The sequence below is a fragment of the Coccinella septempunctata genome, chromosome 4 (assembly GCF_907165205.1).
Source record: "Coccinella septempunctata chromosome 4, icCocSept1.1, whole genome shotgun sequence".
NCBI classification, from domain to species: Eukaryota; Metazoa; Arthropoda; class Insecta; order Coleoptera; family Coccinellidae; genus Coccinella; species Coccinella septempunctata.
This window is the reverse complement of record NC_058192.1, coordinates 13,277,783-13,294,462: the sequence shown is the minus strand read 5'-3', so window position 1 is coordinate 13,294,462 and position 16,680 is coordinate 13,277,783. Positions and strand designations below refer to the sequence as shown.

The window sequence follows — 16,680 nt, the reverse complement described above, 5'->3', positions numbered from 1 at the left end:
ACATGATTTTGTATGATAAAGTACATCTCACCACGATTAAAGTATTTTCTGTTATGCTACCCCTACGGCAACTTATCCCTTCGTTTACCTGTTAAGTCTCCACGTTTTTTATCTTGCTGGGTATGTCGTACAAGTGGCCTTAGGGTGCGCATGCCGGCGTCGCGGCGCTCTGTCAAACGTGGAGTTTCAGCCAGGGCGTCGCCATACCGCTGAAAACGTTATACGAACAGGTGTTAGACAGTGACCACCGTATTGGGACCTATGAGTTGTCAACACTGATAAAATTTATACGGGAACATCTTGGTATAAATTGGTTTCCCGAGGACATTCCAGTGGAAGTGGTTGAACCTGTCATCCACTATGGGTACCGGTAAGTGATGCGAAGTCGAAGATATTGTTTGAGGTTAATTTTATAACATCGGCTATCCGAAGGAACCACGGTTCTTAAGAGTTTTTTTTTTGCTTGGAATTCTTTTGGTTGATCTGAATCAGTCCGAAAATAGACAGCACATTTTCAGATTCCATGGGTAATCTATTTAAAAGTATGTATCAATGAAATATTTGAGTGCAAAAGAGAATAGGTCTCATTAAGTTGAAAAAAATTTTGCGAATGAATAAAGTTTCGCATGAACTACTTATTCGAACGAAGGTATTGGATGCAAGTTGGTTTGATTTATATTGTTGTGGGAAGATATGTAAATGAAGAATAGGAATAAAAAGCTGAGAAAAAAATGATGAAATCTATAGAAAATTATACAAGTTACTAACCGTAATATACAAAACAGACTCATTGCTCGAGGAATAATTTCATTTTTATACAGGCTAATTTACCCTCTGAATTCTGTATATCTGATTCCTGAAACGAGTGAAAAACTCCTAGAAAAGCATTAGACATGAAACTTTCATTGTAGCTATTGTGAGTTGTGATAAATTTTTCTAAAATATTTCCAATGTGCTTCCTCTTACAATTGAACCAGAATGTTCCACCAATGGTGGTTGTATGTTAAATAAAATCTAAAATTCTCGAACTATCCTAATTTGCATCTTTTTTTATCCACATTTATTTTCACAGATATCCAATTCTTATCTTCTTATCTCATTCTATTCTAAAATTATTCTCATTTTATGTTTAATGCAATCATTTGTATAAGCTGAGAGTCTCAAATATTCGGTGATCATATGGAGAGAGTCATGGCATAGATTATTTTCAAAATGCTTTGCTCTACCAATTGAGCGATTCGTCATATTCAACTGCTTGATTCAAATCGATCGATAAATTATTGAAAAAGCCGAATTTGGAATTTATGTAATTTTTTTGAAGCAACAAGTGCAAATTTGGAACCATCATATCTCATGAGAATTAATATTTATACTCCAAAGCGACCTACCCCAGTTTAGAATGGGAAAAACAACATTTTCAATTCAGGTAGAGAACCACCCGCTCTAGAGGAGAGAAAACTTATGAATTTTATTGCCAGGTAGTCCTGGGACTGGACGAAATTGCTTTCGGGCCTCATTTTATTGCCGAAAATAAATTTGTTCTTTCCTTGTACAGTATAATAATGCCGTTTACCGCAGCCACTACAGTATTAAAAACGATATATTCCTGTGAAGGATATCGGATGACACCTAAATCGGTACCTATGTAGGGGGATTTTACATGCACATCTTATCCCTAAGCCGTAATTGAATTTAAATTGAAAATGGTCGACTTTGAAGTTGAGTGGGAATTATATTAGGAATAATTTAATTCTTTCGATTTGTTTGTATGGATGGTAACGACAAATGGATGTAGATCAATACGAGTTGAATTATACCATTTCGTTGTGTGTGCATCAAATGGTTTGAATATTTTCATGGAATTATTAATGATATTTGTTTTATCCTCCGGAAGAATAACATAACAGAGTTATTTGAATATCCTGATCTACATGAATCTTGAACAAACAGGTGAATACCTATTATAGTGAGTGTTCACATCCATGGCTATTATCGCACTCAAAAATTCCAGTCCTCATCTTCCTTCTCATGGCTATATTTCTCCCAAAATGGTTGTTACCTGTGCCAGAAGGGCAATTTGAAGTCTAAGAAATATAAAAGATATCTAGATATCCCGTATCTCTCACCCAATTAGAAGATACAACTTTATACGTTACAGGTTTCAGCTCACCTGAGCTTAATTAGAATTAATTGCCCTGTTGAGAAAACATTAATGACATTGCGGGAGCTATAGTGGAAAATTTTATGCCAGGAATCTTCCAGAGGGTTGGAATATACTGCGGAAAAACGCGGTGGCATCTGATAATTTTGTTTTATATTGGATATGCGACAAATACTGCAAAAATAGTCCTGGGTCTAGGAGACGTATAGGACCTGAAAAAGTAATGAAGAAACCTGAAAAGTTCTCAGTATATGAATGAATTAAAAAGGTGCAGTAGTGTGGTAATTCTCTCTAACTGAATCCTTCATTCGAAAAAACATGGGAGTTGCTTACCAGCCTATTCGGATATGCCTTCCTTAGAACTAAGGAAAGGTGTCAAGGGAGGAAACAACCTAATTGGCAGACGGCATTCGCCTGACAATGTTATACGACGATATATTGAAAAATTCTTAGTCTACATAGAACCAAACAAAATTTCAATGTCAAAATATTTTATTACTCAACATATTCCCCTCTTAATTGGATACATTTATTGCAGCGAATCTGCAACGTCTCCAGACCTTTACAAAAAAAAGTTTCTTCTTGCTCTGCAAGCCAGACCTAATATATATATAAACAGCTTTTATTACCTCCTCGTTGGAAGAAAATTTACGACCTTTTAAAATTTTTTTCAGTTGACGAAAGAGATGATAGTCGGATGGAGCCAAAACTAGTGAATAAGGGGGGTGTTTTAGTAATTGAAACCCTAAGTCACGAATTTTTTGCATGGCAACATGAGATTTGTGTGCAGGAGCGTTGTCATGCAAAAACAAAACACCTTTGGATAGATTTCCGCATCTTTTCTCTTTAATCTTTTCCCGTAGAGTGGTCAGTAATTTTGAATAGTAATCTCCGATTATTGTTCTATCCTTATCCAAAAAATCAATTATGATTACTCCATGGCAATCCCAAAAAACTGAAGCAAGAACTTTTCTAGCAGATTTTTGGACACGAAACTTCTTAGGTCTTGGAGAACCAGAGTGTCGCCACTCCATCGATTGTTGCTTTGTTTCTGGATCGTAGAAATGTACTTAAGTCTCATCCATAGTAACAATTCGGTTCAAGAAGTCTACATCGTTTTCAAATCGAGCACGGATCAAACGCGATACTTCTATCCTTGCACGCTTTTGGTCAGCATTCAAACGTTTGGGGATCCATTTTGCAGCAATTTTTCTCATGTTCAAATTGACGTGAACCATATGATGAACGCGTTCGTATGAAATATTCAGTGCTTCAGATATCCGTTTTAGACCAATTCGACGGTCTGATAAAATCATGTCATGAACTGCATTGATATTTTCGGGGACTGACACAGGAACTGGCCTTCCCGATCAGTCATCATCTTCAATGGAAAATATAACTCTTTTGAAGCTTGCAGTCTTCAGTCTTCAGGGTTGCATACGAAGGACATTGATCACCAAGGGTATTAAGGATATCTTCCTAAATCTGCTTACCTCTTAACCCTTTTAAATACAGGTGATTGATGATGGCTCGATACCCCAATTTTTCGATTTTTACAATTTCGGTGGACATCTTCTTTCTTTTAATTCATTGCGAAACACTGGTTTACTTTTTGACCTCAAACTTAACACTGACACTTCTAACGAGTTATTGTTCGTTGCTATGGTAACGCAATATTTTTTTTATGCATGGAACTGGTCTAGGCTAACTAGATATCAATACTTCCTTGGTTCAGCCGCCAAATCCTGCGATCCATATTTGTCGAGAAATTTTTATTCATCATCGTGAGTCCTACATCAGTTTTTCCTCCCCATTATCCAATATCCAAGCAATCTTCTCCGATGACCCTTCAAACGGCGACCCCGTGATGGAAAAACTCCATGTTAATCATCCAGATTCATCTCAACAGATTTCCCAAGATATTACCCGAATTGATATCGCACCAGAGCGCCGCATTTTTCGCGAAACGAGCTACGGAACTTTTCATCCACGCAAAATCGTGACCTCGTACAACAGAAGTCGAATATCCCGGAGGAATTTTCTAATACAGTTCCAGGGCCCCAGACTGCATTGTGCTATCTGCGCTTTTCTGGGGGCTAGGTCAATTCATCATTCTGACATATGCATCGCTATTGTGGGCGGCAGTCGGAACGAATGTGTTTTGAATTTTCTATTTAAACTCGAATTTTCGAACGTGAGCTGTGGCAAGGGTGAAGGAAGGCGAGGGCGGGTATGCGGAAAAATCCAGAGTCAATTCTCGGACGTTTAACTGATAGGAATGTATTGGTTCTGTCGGAACATTCAGGATAGAAGGTTTCGGTTGAATGCAGGACGAGTTGAATGTGGTTCAGAATTAAATGACCGAGAAATTATGAAAGTGTAAAGAACAAAATCTTATCTGCATATCTAGGGTTATAGGTAACCTTAGTTATAGTTATCCTACTCCGAGTAGGGTGAGAGTAGGACCTTTCGGGAGACGCTCTGTGATGAAATTCTGAAATTTTCTCTATACATTCTCCTTCTATTCTACTAATAGTAGCGACTGTTTTGAACCGTTCTGGAACCATCCTAAAAGCGAACCAAAACAGATAGAGTAGACAGATCTTGAAAGCGTTTTAGTATCCGACGGTGACATATACAGGGTGAGTCTTTGACTCGTATAAACATTTCAACAGATTCTTGAGGTAAAAAAAAAAATTTTTTTTCCTGTACCACTTTTTACGAATCGGCTTGGTTCAAAAGATACGGGCTGTTGGCTATAGGCTCCCAAGAGGGAAATTCGGAATTCACTCGAGCATGTCCGATTAATATAAGAGGAGATACCCTTGTACTCTGTATAGTAGAGTACCTCTACCAAAAATTTTTACCTGTATAAAGGGGGAATTATCTAGGGCAGTTGTCAGAATAATGAAAAAACGATCATTGTACATACTTGAGCATGTCAGATTAAGCTTGCGAAAAAAACGTCACATGTTCATTCTCGGGTGCGGTGGCTGTATCTTAATTTGAAGCTAATTATTCAAGAATAACGAAAAAATATAATCTGACAGTTTCAGCGGGCCGAAACAAGAAACATTGGCCATACAAGTCACAAAATTCATTTTTTTTGAATTTATATTTCTCCTCTTTTGGGGTTGTTTCCGCATCCACTATAAAAGTTGTGGAGCATAACATTTTCAAGAAATTTTGTTCGAAGCAATTTTTTCTACGTTTAAACATTTTTGAGATATATAGCAATGAATGTACAGGGTGGGCAAAATTCGTTGTCTACTGAGGGGATCTTGAGAACTAAAGCAGCTAGAAGAAAACGAATGACACATCCTCGAGCTCTTTTTTCATGACTAATGCAAATCTGAGAACAGAATCGGCCTATCATTTTTAGATTTCGAGTTATAAACAAAAATTGAGATTTTGACGATTCCGAAAAGATCTCATAACTTTTTTGTCTTCGAAGTTACAGATCTGAAACTTGAACCTTCTTAGGCACTTTCATACTTGACAAAAGATTTTTGCCAATTCAAAAACAACGAATTCAATAAAAGGGCCCATTTAAAAAGAGTTCACCTGATGATTCGAAATGAAAAAATATTTTGAACTCATCAGTGTATTCTACGTAAAAAAGTGCCTGTAGAAGGTTCAAGTTTCGGATTTGTAACTTCAAAGACAAAAAAGTTATGAGAACCTTGTCAAACTCAAAAACGAAGTATCTTAGGAGGCTGCGGTTTAAACCATTCTTTGTTTCTCCGAAAATGAGATAGGAAATGTGTCATCCGTTTTCTTCTAGCTGCTATAGTTGTCGAGATCCTCTCAGTGGACAACGAATTTTGCCCACCCAGTACATTAGACTGGGTTTCTACATTGACCTTTCATATGTCATATTCATGACACTAATGTGTCAGATTAATGAGTCAACACGTCTGCAACACCCAGATTAACCATCTTTATGAAAATCTGACACGCTCGAGTATGTACAAGTAAAGCTGTGACCTTGCGTCACATCCGAATTGTCAGTCTCTTGAAGAGTAGCTTCTTTTGGGTTCAATTAACGTATCCTCTAAAAATCTGACCCGTAGGGCATATACCTACAGTATCTTAATCTGACACGATCGGGTATGTAAACCTGACATCTTTGGAAACCTTCAGACGCTTTCCCTACCGCTGAACTTTCAGTGAAGAAAAAAGGTTTCCATGATGCCTGCACATGCATCCTTTTTTCCTTCTACCATTTATTCTTCAAAATCCACTAGGTTTCCAAGACGCTCGAGTAAATCCCGATTCAGCATCGTCGGGTCCCCAACTAATACAAGTAGGGAAAGAATATTTTGTAGTTCAATGAGCCTACATTGGTCGTATGAAATGATGAAAATGAATCAGGAGCGAGTCCACAAATATCCATGCTTCTCTTCGACCATATACCCCAAACAGCAACGGATCGCACGGGCAGACAATTTGGCCGAAAAACCTTAGCATTCCTGGATGGATGACGAACAAAGAACACCCTTATCATAAATTCTGATATACCCCGAAACTTTCCCGACCAAATTACGGAATTTCCGCCTATTCACGGGCCATTTCTATTAAATCACTCTGAAGTTTTAGCGAGCACATACTGCCCAATATTTCATTCGGTGCTACCCGTTGTCCTGGGCAACGCCGAAGAACATGTTCTGCTGCATCTCGGGCAACTTGGCACGATTTTTTAATTAAGGACTTCCTGCTCACGCACCTGCCGACTAACGGATGCCGCATCCTATTCGAGTTGGGAAAGGTTGGGGATGCTGCGGAAGGATTTGCGAATTGGGGATGATTTGGTTGGGGTATTCCGGTTATTTTTCAGCTTCCACATTGTTCTTCCGCAGGCAGAGTGATTTATTTTTCATGATATGGCTCTGAGCTGGCTTCATCTTTGGGTTTGGGGTAGGGCTCTGGATGTTTGGGATATTCGAAATCGAATATTTCCATCAGCAATAGTACCTACATATGTTGCTATATTAGAAGTGAAAGTATAATTTTTTGAGGTAAATCTGAATGTTTGACGATCGAACGCTTTTTCCGGCACTAGGATTCCGTTTCTCGTCGTTCGGTAAACGCAGTTATCTGGAAAGTATAGCGTTGTGCAGAGGAAAATAACTATATTGCAAATCCGAAGGAGCCACTTTATCTTTCATCAAAAATATTTCAAATTACCTATGTACAGATAAATAAAAAGAACATTATACGGGGCGGGTCTTTGAGCACTACAAATATTTTAATAGTAGATTCTCGAGGCCAAAAGAAACATTGTTTTCCTATACCATTATATCCGTTTCGGCCATGATAAAAAGATAAAGCCATTTTTAGTTTTCATAATAAGCTGCGTCACCCCTGGAAAAACAAAATTACCTTCAGAATAACTATACTCCATTCACATTCATTTTAGCAGTCGGTTGGCCATGGAAATTTGACACATTTCACTCTGTACAGTACACAGTACAAAAATGTGGGATTATGACGCTTGTCAAAACATTTTTGGGTTTTAAATCAACGCTATGTTGCCCGTTCTACGTAAAAGTTTCTGTTATTACGTATTTTATCACAATGTCGAATCTCTTCGAGAAATGTGTGACGAACATAATTGAAGTTTATACCAACTGATTGAAGGCATACCAAATCCAGTTATTTGCATAGAAAATACAAGAGATCAGTATAATATCATAATATGCACTAGCTTGAGGAGAGTTTATGTTCATTATCTTCTTTGGCTAAAGTTTGAATACGTTGCATCAGTTGTGGATTTCAAAATATTAACCCGAAGATGAAATGCATGTGATGCAGTGGTTGGGAATGGGTATCTCCCGAATGAATTAACAGATAATTACAAGAATGTTAAATTCCTCAACAAAAATCATCTTTCATCAATATAAGTAAAAGGAATCAAAAGAAGTTTCAAGTCAAGATGAACTTCACCTTTGAACAAAAATTTCACATGAATAAATAATTATTAGCAAGACAACTGGCACGTATTTGTGGCTGTTCATCTTAATACATTGATATAATAATAATAATTAGGTATTTATTGACACCTTAAGACATTTACAATGTATTCATCGAAAATCCTGTATTAAACTTTTCGCATTAATTCACTCAAACATAAAATTCTCAAATGCCACCACTTTTTCGGGTCTCCCAATAGAAGGAAATTCTTTTTCATCCTCTTCATTCACAATCTTTTCGATTGTAGAAATATTCGGCTGAAATATAAGTCGTTTAGATTCAGATGAAATATTATATAAATTCTCTTACATTGAATATGTTCGCTACCGTCTGACGTATTGAAACCTGAAACCCTGTTTCTTTTTTCAATCACTTTCAGCATTTTCGTAATAAAAATTGATATTAGTTGTGGCAACGGCGTTATGACATTAACGACATTTCATGAGTGCCATCCTTACTCCGTTCTAGTTACAAAAACTTGAGAAAATTATTTCATGGCCAACCGACTGCTAAAATAAATGTGTTCAACTTAATTTCAAGTGTAGGATTCTTTTTGAATTTTTGGTATTTTCATGGTAAGATTGGTGAGTAATGATCATAATGAGAAAGCTGGAAGACGTGGGTGTAATCTTGTTTTCGAAAATGATTCATCAAATAAATGAGAAACTATATTCCGAAATTCATTTCATTCAATAAAACCGTTTGTGACATTTTTTTTATGGTGTATCTTTCAAGCCGAGCCGTTTCGAAAAAAAAGGTAAGGAAAAAAGTGTTTCTTTTGACCTCAAGAATCTACCGTTAAAATATTTGTACGAGTCAAAGACTCACCCTGTATACGCAAAACACATCCACTATCGATTTTCTTGCATCCAATCAGACGTAAAACCCCTAGAACGGATTTTACAAACAATACCAGCTGGTTTTTTCGATAATGGATAATGAATTATTGCAAACATCAATATCCATGACCATCGAAGTAAATTGAAAGTGCAAAATTATGTACGTTCGGACACGTAGAACTGTGGTATTCAACAATGATTGGATTTTCATTCCTCATCGAACAATCATGGATGATATTGTCAGATATTCCGGAACACCACACGTGGTTTTGTTTGCGTTTGAATATTTGAAGAGTTCTTCGATGCAATAGATACCTACTGTCGAATTCCATACAATATACAATCGAATCTGATAGTAAATGCAGCATGAGCTTGTTTACAAGAGATGGAATTGAGTTGTTGCTGTTTCTAGTGGGTAAATTGAAAAAAAAATCTACGATTGATAGAATGAGTGTAATGATAATTTATAACCATGAGAATGATAATATAATTTATCCATCCATATTATGATCCTGATACCCTCATGAGGAGTTTACAGTGTTGATAATTCGAAAAAGTTGCTTTTTTAGTCGGTCTCATGATACCTGATTTTTGTACCTATTTTGTTGATCAATTTCACGTACCGGATCAAAAGAGTATAGTACGAGTACCTATTTATGATAAAGGAAATATGAAAACTTGTTTCCATCAAACTATAAACACTGATTTGAAAGTTTTTCGAGTCATTCATGAATGATTCTTCAAAGCAATTTATACTAAATTATATTCTTCTCGAAACTCCAGCCAAATTTGAACCTTTCTCCATTTATTCGTGTATAGATATGCTTACTTAATATAACTCTCAGACATACGAAAAGATTGCACATACATTCTATCCCCTAAGGACTACATGGGTCCACCTATAAACCATCGGATGATACTTCATCTCATATCTTATTGATACAGGCAGCCTTTAGGAAAAAACCGCAATTCTGGGATAAGACGAAATGAGATACCAAAAGGAGCCGTGCAAGAAGAAGGAAAATGTAACATCCGGGAGTTGTTTGAATCAACATTGATCCTGAGATCTTCACCCTTCGATGAATTCGTGTATTCGAATGGTTGAAATGATATTTGGGGTTATAGTGAAAAATTAATCGCCAGATTTCATATCTTCGAATGAAAATATCATCATATTCCAAAAAAATAGCAAATCGACTTCTTAGAAAATTCCTTTTCATTCATTATTCAGCATTAATCTATGTATTATGATCGTAATTATTTGACTGCCCTCTAGCAAAACATGGTGTTCCTTCTGGAGAATAAACTAAAATTATGTGTATTACTTTGTATTGAATTGAGGCATTTCATTATTTCATTTGTGGTAGCTCTGAATGTTCGGAGATGTGTTACTTATGCATATATCTCGATTAGACTATTCAAAGTAGCAGTGAGCTCATGGGCAAGTAAAGAGAACTTAGGGAGTCTGTTGAACATTTAACAGAATATTCTAGCAGGAAGCAGGTTTATTATTAAATAGAATTGAACAATTCAGCATGTGAACGTCATTTTCGAGCCTCCTACTCTCTGAAAGTACTGAATTGACATTTCGAAAAAAATAATATGTTTACATTGATTGAAGAAGAACTTATTCTTCAGATTAAATTTATATCAATCGAATATTGTTGTAGTTCAACAGGTAACTATATTCAAGGACTGAATTTCAAAACTAGCAAAATTTCTCGATAGAAAATGTAAGAAACGTCAAAACGAGGTACCTTATTGTAGCGTTTTCAAATCCCTTGAGAATACAAAGATAACGTGAATATGTACCATAACTGAATTGCGGAACTAATCTCATTTGGCTGGGACACTCTGTATTTACGTATGAATAATTGATCCCTATTTCTGTTTCAGTATGTAGTCTGGGAAAACCCAGTAGCTATGTGACAGAATTCTCTCCTTAGGGAAATTAAATTGCAATAGTTTCAGTCGGATATTGAGAAATACTAGACCCCGAAGAAGAATATCGCAGAAAATTACAGACTTTTCATTATCAGCGATGGGATAAAAGTCACGTTTTTCGTGTCTATTAGTTCCACGAGATAGTAATGGCCTCTCTCAACGCCTAGGCCGCTCAATAATAGATGGAATTAGGGGCGAATGTATGAAATGTTTGCGTCGAGCCATTCAGTTGTTTATGTAGTTGACGTGGTAGGAATTTTCAAATTCGTTTTGCTCTCTCTGATACATCTTCTATTCACGATATTCGATACCGCGAAAAGAAGAACTGTCAGATATGGAAACAAAATAACAACGGTTATATACAAGGTGACAATTTGAAAACTTGCTAGTCCAATTATGTCACGATAAGGATGGTTTCAGAGAAAATGTCGGAACAGGTCAATTTCTATTCGTAGGGGGACATAATTTGAGCAGAATTGTAAGCCAAAATCTCCTCAACCCTAGGTGTAGGAGCAATCACCCCTAAATTCTCAATAGGGAATAGGGGGTGAGCTATATCTCAATTGAAAGATCACTTGACCCTCTACATGAATACTATGGTTTGCAAATTTTCATTGAGTCCTTTAAGTAGTTACAGGGGCTGACAATTTGAAAACTTGCTAGGCCAATTATGTCTTGACAAGGATGTTTTCAGAGAAAATACCGGAACAGGTCAATTTTTATTCGTAGGGAAACATGTTTCTACCAGAATTGTAAGCCAAATTCTCCTCAATCTTAGGTGTAGGGGTTGTCACACCCAAATTCTTAAAACAAGTGAAAACAACTTTAAGAGTCTAAAGAAATTCATATCATTTCAATCACGTTCATGCCTATATAACCTTTGACAAATACACTCCATAATATGATACATGTTTTTCTATTCATTTCGATATTCCTAATACTCATAAAATCACTAGTCCATCAAGAAACCCTACATTTCCAAACCCACAAACAAGATTATCAATCCGATATATACCTACACAAAGTAATATACCTTTTGTTCACTCGACTAATATATGGTATTATAATAATGAATAACCGGCAGTAACCGTTGAAAATCCATACTCAGTACTTATCGATTTACCATTAGGTACCTCAGAAAAGAACAGTGTAGAAGCCCGATTCCCTATCTATCTCACCTTTTTCCGTGTGCTTTCAATTGATTTTCTTATCTCATTTCCATTCCGAATACCTAACTTATTGTTCGTTGTAAAAGCCCAACACTTTCCTATACTACTTGAACTCGGTCCTATTTTAAATATTCAGTTTATCAGGACATCGAAGAGAACCCAACAGATGCCTATCCTTTCACTCTTGAAAAAGTATCAGGAAAAGTCGAGAATGAATGTAAATGAAAGAATCTGTTGAGAAATAAGGTGCGCTACTTTCGACTCAATAATCTACATACTCATGATATACTCCATTCACGTTTATTTTAGCACGTTTGGCCATGAAATAATTTTCTCAAGTTTTTGTAATTAGAACGAAGTAAGGTTGGCACTCATGGAATGTCGTTAATGTCATAACGCCGTTACCACAACTAATATCAATTTTTATTACGAAAAGTGATTGAAAAAAGAGACAGGGTTTCAGGAAGTGCTAATTAGAATTCAGGTCCGCTCATTCAAATAGTTATACCCTGATATTCTAAAATCCACAATTGTCAGACGGTAGCGAACATATTCAATGTAAGAGAATTTGTATAATGTTTCATCTTAATCTAAACGACTCATATTTCAGCTGATTATTTTCACAATCAGAAAGATTGTGAATGAAGAGGATGACAAAGAATTTTCTTCTATTGGGAGACCCAAAAAAAGTGGTGGCATTTAAAATTTTATGTTTGAGTGAATTAATGTGAAAAGTTTACTACAGGATTTTCGATGAATGTCATAGTAATAGTAGAATAAGTTTCCAAAAATAGATTTTTCTATTTTTCATTTGACTTGTCCTATACCTACATTGTAAATTTCTTAAGGTACCAGTACCGATAAATACCTAATTATTATTATTATTATATCAATGTATTAAGATGAACAGCCACAAATACGCGCCAGTTGTCCTGTTGTTTGTTTATTCATGTGTAATTTTTGTTCAAAGGTGAAGTTCATCTTGACTTGAAACTTCCTTTTATTCCTTTTACTTATATTGATGCAAGATGATTTTTGTTGAAGAATTCAACATTCTTGTAATTATTTGTTAATTCCTTTGGGAGATACCCATTCCCAACCACTGCATCATCTGTATTTCATCTTCGGGTTAATATTTTTGAAATCTACAACGGATGTAACATATTCAAACTTTAGCCAAAGAAGATAACGAACTTTAACTCTCCTCAAGCTAGTGCATATTATGTATACTGATCTCTTATATTTGCAAATAACTGGATTTGGTATGCCTTCAATCAGTTTGTATAAACTTCAATAATGTTCGTCACATATTTTCCGAAGAGATTCGACAATGTGATGAAATACGTAATAACAGAAACTTTAACGTGGAACGGGCAACATAGCGTTGATTTAAAACCCAAAAATGTTTTGACAAGCTTCATAACCCCACATTTTCGTACTATACAGAGTGAAATGTGTTAAATTTCCATGCCCAACCGAGTGCTAAAATAAAAGTGAATGGAGTATAGGATGAAATCATGGTTTTAACTGATTTATATCAATCAAGTGACGATTAAGATGAAGGAGTCGAATCCCGAATGGAATATCAACCGTTCCGATAACATTCTCGAAAGATCCACAAGCCAACTGTCACTCTCCTATCCATCAATTCCTTCCAACCCACTTGTTTTATAGTAATCCGATAAGGGATCTTCAGGACCCCCCTACCGAGCAAAAACCTATTATCGTTTTCTTTCTGTGGTTTTATTGGAAAGTGATTTGGTTCATTGAATTTTATTGCCTTTGTGATACGTTCGATATGTGGTTTATTTGTTCGGTGGGATGTAATGGGGCGACAACCTCTGTTCTTTCGAGAGTTGGGGTTGAAGCACTGGGTTTGAAAATTAGATACTGTCCTGACCTTTACACCACCTTTCTGACTGCGTATTCAGAAGAGGCTTTGGATTGTACATACAGTGTGTCACAGAGTAGGTATGTAAAAAACTTGTACTATGTACTATCTTCCCTTACTACCCTATCATTTTATCACACCTACTCTGCGACACTCTGTTTATTCTGGAAGATGGTTCTTTTTGCCATAGTTTTTTCGTTAACTGTTTTTCCGGATTTGGCTTCATAATCTTAAATTAATCAAATCAGTCAATCCGAAAGCACTGAAATATGTGTGCAGTGTTTTCTATATCTTAATGACGAACTCTAATTAAATCTATTAACTAGTATAAGAAATATCTGCAGCAATCTTCTGGTGAACATTTAGCAATATGTGAGCTAGTATTCAGGAATATGTGAGATTATGCAGCATTATTGATCTTGTCCTCGGTTTCTCTGTTTCCGAACTGATTAGGTTCCCTCATATTGGAGACAAAGGCTTACACTCTCATCAATGCAAGTTACAAAGTAGATTAATGTCACTTCGACCATCACAGTACTGCAGCACTGGTGAGAGCAATTCAATGGTCAAAATATTATTCAGATAATTGACAATATGATATCAATCTGTTCAAAGGGGTTCAGTTGAGTTATGAAGTATTTATGATACAATTCAAATCAGTATGGAATGAACACAACAGAATTTAATTGATAAAAGATATTGAAGGCATATATCTCTCATTCTAGGATTCCTTCGCAGGTAGAAATAAAAAATTGAAAAGGATTTATAAGCTGTTATCCTGATATTATTTTATTCAACAACGTATGTCAGGAACGAAATTATTTCTCAATCATAAAGCTTAATTTCTGTGAGGAAACTTGGGCAAAAGCAATTCATGAAGGATGTTAAAAGGGCTGAAGGAAAATATAACGAGCGATCATGTGATGAAACGAAATTGAATTTTCGTGTTTTTGATATTGTTTTCCTTTCATGAAGTGGAATAGGAAAGGTATTATTTCACCTGGCGGATGGATCTAGAATTCACTCCACGTGAATAAAACAAACAGCCAATACACGAGGAACAAAGGAAAGCAATGAAGAACTGTCTGACAAAGAACCACCTTCCGTAATTAAATTACAGACATGTGGCTGCCGTCATCATGCCTCCAGATAAAGTTCAGCAGCCTCAGAAAGTTAACGGTGAAACCCAATGCTTTAATCTGATTACGCTTTCTGTAGGCTGAAGTTTGGCTGCTCTGCGCTGTTTACTTTTTAATAAAACATTGTGTAGAGTGTCTTCTTCTCCACTCTAAGATCTTTCGATCTATCGGGAAAATAAACTGGTGACTAGGGCAGTTGTTGATGCATTAAATGAAGTTTATGGATTCCAAAATAACATTAGTCATAAGGAAAATAAGAAGGTTTTTCGCGTTCTGCTTTAGGATATTCCAAAAAAAATTACATACAATTTAACCTCTCTACTATATTTGAAAACTTTGAAATTTGAATGAGAAGAATAAGAAGATGGAAGATAGATCGATCATTAATTATGGGTAAGTCAGAGGAGAATATATCTAATTGATATTTCATCCAAAAGTTTTTTCTCGAAATTGGAATCAGAGGAGTGAAGACATATGATACTTCTGCATAAAATGTTTCTTTTTTGGAAAAAATTTGAATGTGCTAGCTATTCTCAATGAATATATTTTATATCCGAAAACATTTCGTTTTTAACGAATGTGTTTGTTGCAAAATGGCGAAAGTGCAGAGAATACGTTCAGATTCTAATACCTATTATTGCTAATTCAACTAAAGTTCATAGAGCAGAGGCGATTATTGGTAGATCAATCGTCAATCTTGATTATGATATAAAAATATTTTATTTCGAATAATTTCCTTCCATTATCATGCTACAAGAAACCATTTTATATAATTATATCAAGATGTTTACAGAAATATTAGGAAAAACTGAAGAAAATGTATTAAAAAATTTGAATGGGCTAGCTATTTTCAATGATTATATTTTATATCCGAAATCATTTCATTTTTAACGAATGTTTTTGTTGCAAAATGGCGAAAGTAAGGAGAATATTAGATTCTAATAGCTATTATTGGTAATTCAACTAAAGTTCATAGAGCAGAGGCTATTCTTGGTAGATCAATCGTCCATCTTGGTAATGATATATAAATATTCTATTTCAAATAATTTCCTGCCAAAATCATGCTACAAAAAAATCATTTTATATAATTATATCAAGATGTTTACAGAAAGATTAAGAAAAACTGACGATAATGTATGCAGTCAACTTTCATGGATACTTAGGTGCGAAATTTTTTTCTGAAAAACAATAGAATTGAAGCAATAAAGAGCAGTGATAAAAAGACGTCCTTTAACTCAAATTAACAAAAAAACAAGTCACAAGAGGAGGAAAATCATCAAGTGTTCTAGATACATGTCAATTAACACTCAATGAGTGTATCATAAATAGGTGAATGGAGATTTTAAATCAACTTCAAGCTCTATCTTGATCCATCTGAATATTTCATTGTTTTAGCGAAACAAATTCAATGTATTATTGGCTGTCACACGCAGAAAACCATATAAAATTAACCCCCAGTTTAATAAAACTTTGATTGCGCGATCAACGATTCGACAGTCACTCGATTTCCAAAACAAGATCACTGAAACCTTTTCATTTCTGGAAATATTCACAAAGTAGCAAT

General features: G+C 35.5%; 1 protein-coding gene across 1 annotated transcript in view; it reads left to right on the top strand.

The window, feature by feature from the left end:
* Window positions 1-218: 218 nt before the first annotated feature.
* The window catches only part of LOC123312405 (general transcriptional corepressor trfA), a 55,488-nt gene continuing 39,026 nt past the window's right edge, over window positions 219-16,680 (top strand). Inside the window, exon 1 of the mRNA XM_044896803.1 lies at window positions 219-370. The gene's annotated coding sequence lies outside the window, so the exon portion shown is untranslated. The remainder of the gene's footprint in view (window positions 371-16,680) is intronic.